Below are 4,137 nucleotides of genomic sequence, written 5' to 3'. Positions count from 1 at the left end.
CTCTTTCTATTCTTTTCAATCCATTTTAAAAACAGTGAAATCCTGGCTCCAGCAGTAAGTGCAGAACTCCCACCGACATCAAGGGGACTTGGCAAGGGGTTGCAATCCCTTAACTTGCTCCACCCTAACAGTCAGTTTTTAGAAATAGATCATCTTAGGCAGTTTGGTTGAGGTTTTCAAAGTTACTTTGAGGAATTTGTTTCCTAGTTGTCAGTTACCTTCCCATGAAAGTTGGTGACCAGATTCCCTGTCACTCTTTATCAGATGCGTAGGTCAGGGGGAAGCAAACAAAATCTTCTGTGTTGTGGTACTTCACTGCCTTATGTGGAGTATCTTAGGAACACCAGTTCAGCAACCAAGTCCTTTATCTTCTGGTTCTTTTTGGACTTTCCCTCCACATTTGGCCAGTCTGTCGTCATTGACCTAGCCAGATAATTATCCTGAGGCCACAAAATCTGCCGTCTATGGGAAGGGTGCTCAACGTGCCAGTTGCTGCCACAGGAGGATTCAACACCCTCCCTGTGAAAACTTGGATGGGGAGGACACATCCTGCTGGAAGACCCTGAAGAGAGAGTTGCAAGCCCCGGGTTGTTCCTGTCTTCCAGCAATGAAAGTAAACCCACAGGCTCCACAGGCCATGGCCCAGGACCTATTGGCAGCATGGATGTGACATGCTACTGGTCATTGTTGGTACGAGGGTGTTGTAGAGACCACCTCTCTCTCTCTTTCTGAATCTGCCCTGTGTCAAGCTGCTGGCAGAGGTAAGTGCATGCCTCCTATGTGAGGCTGCTCCTAGCAGTACTTCCACTGAGTTCAGTGTTGAGGTCACCACCATTTTGTTGTATGGGGCTCCAGGAACCAGCCATTGAGAGTTCAGTGTGGAGACCAAGATCTTCTCTTGAAGCAGTCCTGATCTATGTCTCAGAACTACCTTAGCTTTTACAGGACCTAAAGGTTCTTCCATGCCTGATCTGTAAAGTAAGGAAATTGCCAATGTGCTTCTTGTACACCTTAACTTCTGGCAGGGTAGGAAATAAGCAGAAAATGATCCTGGACTCCTGGGCCTAAGGTCAGCTTCAGGGATTTTCCCAGGAGAAAAATCTCAGTAGGCTGTTTCTGTGAGTCTGTAGGGGAAGGGCACTCACATCAGCATTGCACGGAGATGTGGGGAAGTCATGACACAGCCAACACCATCAGGGTGTCTCTTGCCTGCTCGGCTAGCCAGCATTTGATGCTGCGTTATCTTTGAGAGGTCATCTCGTTCCAAAAAACATATATTTTTGTCCTTAAATGTTGTTAATAAAACATTTTTTTCTGGTTTTGTGGGGGGAAGAGTTTATTTTTTCAAAGAATGACAAAAGACAATGAAAAGAAATGGCAACACACATGGTTTATGAAAGCTACAATGGCTGAGCAAACAAGGTAACGGGTTCGAAGCTTCACTGGCAGCAGAAGGACCCATCTTGCCCCTGAGAAGCTGAAGAGAGCTATTTCATGGGAGGTGGCATTACCCTTTCTGCACTGAGGGCAGAGCACTTCTGAGAGCAAGCACACGTGGTGTGAGGAGCTGCTCCTCGCTCTCCTGCCGCACTAATGCCAGGGGCTTGGAGGGGGAAGCAGAAGCAAAGCTGAGTGCACTGGGGAGACTGGAGCATGAGCCCCTCTCTTTACCTGTCACAGCTGAAATTGCTGTTTAAGTTAAGCTCCACTGTAACTTAGATAAGTTACATCCATAACACTAGTTCTGGATGGGCAGTACCCTGTAAAAGCAGCTCCGGATGGGATCAGGGTATGAACACTGTTCTGTAGTAGCATCAGGGCTAAAGAAATTAGCTGACATCTAGTGCAGTATTCATTCCACAAAACCGCTTTTACTCCTTCCACACTCTGGAAAAGCTCTCCTTGGGTGAGAGCGAGAGGGAGAACCATCTGCAAGACAGCACGTCTCCACTTTCAAAGAGGAATCTATGTACGACATATGTGGTTCAGCTACTTTTGTGGGCACGTGGCACTGGGATGAATTTCATTCACTCAGCTTAATAGGGTGGAGTTTTTCTCCAGTGCTGGGACTGGAGGATGAAGGTTGTTGACTTTTAAAACATAGCCTTATAATACTCTTGTATGGCTTTGCAATAATACGTCCTTGCTGTTTGAAAGCAGCTACATGTGTGCTTATCTGAGCAAGCGAGATTAGAAGAAAAAAAAAATGGAAAGAAATTCACAGTTTGAGTGGGGGAAAGGTCTTATCTCAGTCCTGTTCCCTCACACTGCCCTTTTATGCATGGAGCAGCAATTTGTGAAAAGTAGCAAACCTGTGAAAAATGCCACAAGTTTACTTTCTGAAGAAAGAGTAATTGTACTGTAATCCTCTTTTGCAAGGGAAAATGATATACGCTCTTTTGAAAACAGAAATGCACTGGCTGCGTATTTTAAGAGCAAAGTCGCGTTGTTGACCGAAGCGCTGGCATACTCAGGAGTTACTGCAGGAACACAGCCGTCAGTCCGCCAGCGCATCGGCAACTGAAGAACACCGTCCTGTCCTCGCCTGTTGGAGATCTTTGTCAAAGGACGTGTAGTAAATGGAGATTGTCTCCAGTGCTATCAAAATGTCTCTGTGCTGGGCAGCGCTTTGCAGTGAATGACAAGTATGTGAAACGTATGCGTAAAGTAAACAGCAACAATTAGCACTGGGCACTCAGAGGAAATCATGTTAAAAGGACATCCACTTTGGCTGGGGTTTCTGCAAGAGATGAGTTGCTTGATTTCATCGAAGGAGGAGGTTTCACAAGATAGCTAACTTGACTTTAGAGTGGTTCCTCATAGATCAAAACTGTCGTGGCTAGGTCACGTAAAGTGCTGAACCCATGCCAACTCGCTCTGCTGGCTAAAATTTGTTAAAAACATATAAAAGGATCATCCCACTGTGGCAGACTGCACGCCAAGTGAGGCACTGTTTATCTGACCCCTCTAACTTATGGTAGATACCACACAAGGTGGAATATCAGGAAGTATCAGAGTGGAATAAATGTTATTATTTGTTCTAGATAACCTGGCAAAAATGCTAATTATGAATCTTCTCTTGACTGTATCCTGTCTGTCCTGCCAGGTGATCTGGAGTGCCCAGATCCAGCAGCAGTAGTAACAGTCAATACAGTATCACGACTTTATTCTTCATTTCGCACAACGACTTGCAACAGCAATTTTTAAGATTTTTAATTCACAGTTTTTACTATTAGTGAATCAGCACGGACAGCCAATAGCTAACAATATCTAACTGAGAAACAGGGCTCCACACCCCTATGTCCAATGAGCATCACTAAGGAGAGGAGGAGGAGGAGTATTCTGACTATAAATGGGAAACTGGGGAGAAATGACTTGCTCAAAAGTCACTTGCAAAAGCAGTGGCAGACCTAGGTTAAAAAAAAAAAGTATAGGCAAGTCTCCTGATCATCAACCTAACGCTTTGGCTACCTGAGCACTGCATTTGTTTCCGAGCCCGCGTAGTTTGAAAACTGTGGCTTGCCAGTTGGGACTGTACGGTAACCACCTGCGTCGTGACCCCCGGGCAAGTCCTGTTGCAGAGCCCAGTACAGCTTTTCAAGGACAGGCAAAGACTAAAATAATCAGTTGGCTAAAATTGCATTTCCTAAACGTGGTTTGTATTTCTGGAAATCAAATATGGTCCCCTCCCGGCAAATGACGAATTCATCCACGTTAGCGCTGCAGATAATTAGCACTAGAACACCCATGCCTGTCCCAGAGCCTGCTGCTACACCGAACCGGCAACTGTGTAGTTCCACAGGTGGTTCTGTTCAACAGCACGTGGCTTCCTCGGCGCAGAACGGACTGGCAATTCACGCTCTCCGGCCACTGTGTCAGCTCTGCAGGGCTGGAAGAATGGGAACGCGAGGCTGCAGCTCGTTTCACAGCCGGCAGCCCACGCTGCCTGGTGCTCCCTCCGGCCGAGGCTGGCGTTCGGACACCAGGGCTGACCGGATGGCCTTGGGTTGAGGGCAGCTACCGCTTCGTTTGCACAGCAAAGAGGTCTAACAAATAAAGCATCCCGGAGAGCGGAGGCAGACACACGCAGTGGAGTTCAGGCGCGCGGTCTGAACGGGCGAAAGAGCCTCATGCCTC

This window comes from Phaethon lepturus, unplaced genomic scaffold (assembly GCF_000687285.1).
Source record: "Phaethon lepturus isolate BGI_N335 unplaced genomic scaffold, ASM68728v1 scaffold1206, whole genome shotgun sequence".
Lineage (NCBI taxonomy): Eukaryota > Metazoa > Chordata > Aves > Phaethontiformes > Phaethontidae > Phaethon > Phaethon lepturus.
The sequence above is the reverse complement of the archived record's forward strand: the minus strand, read 5'-3'. Positions refer to the sequence as shown.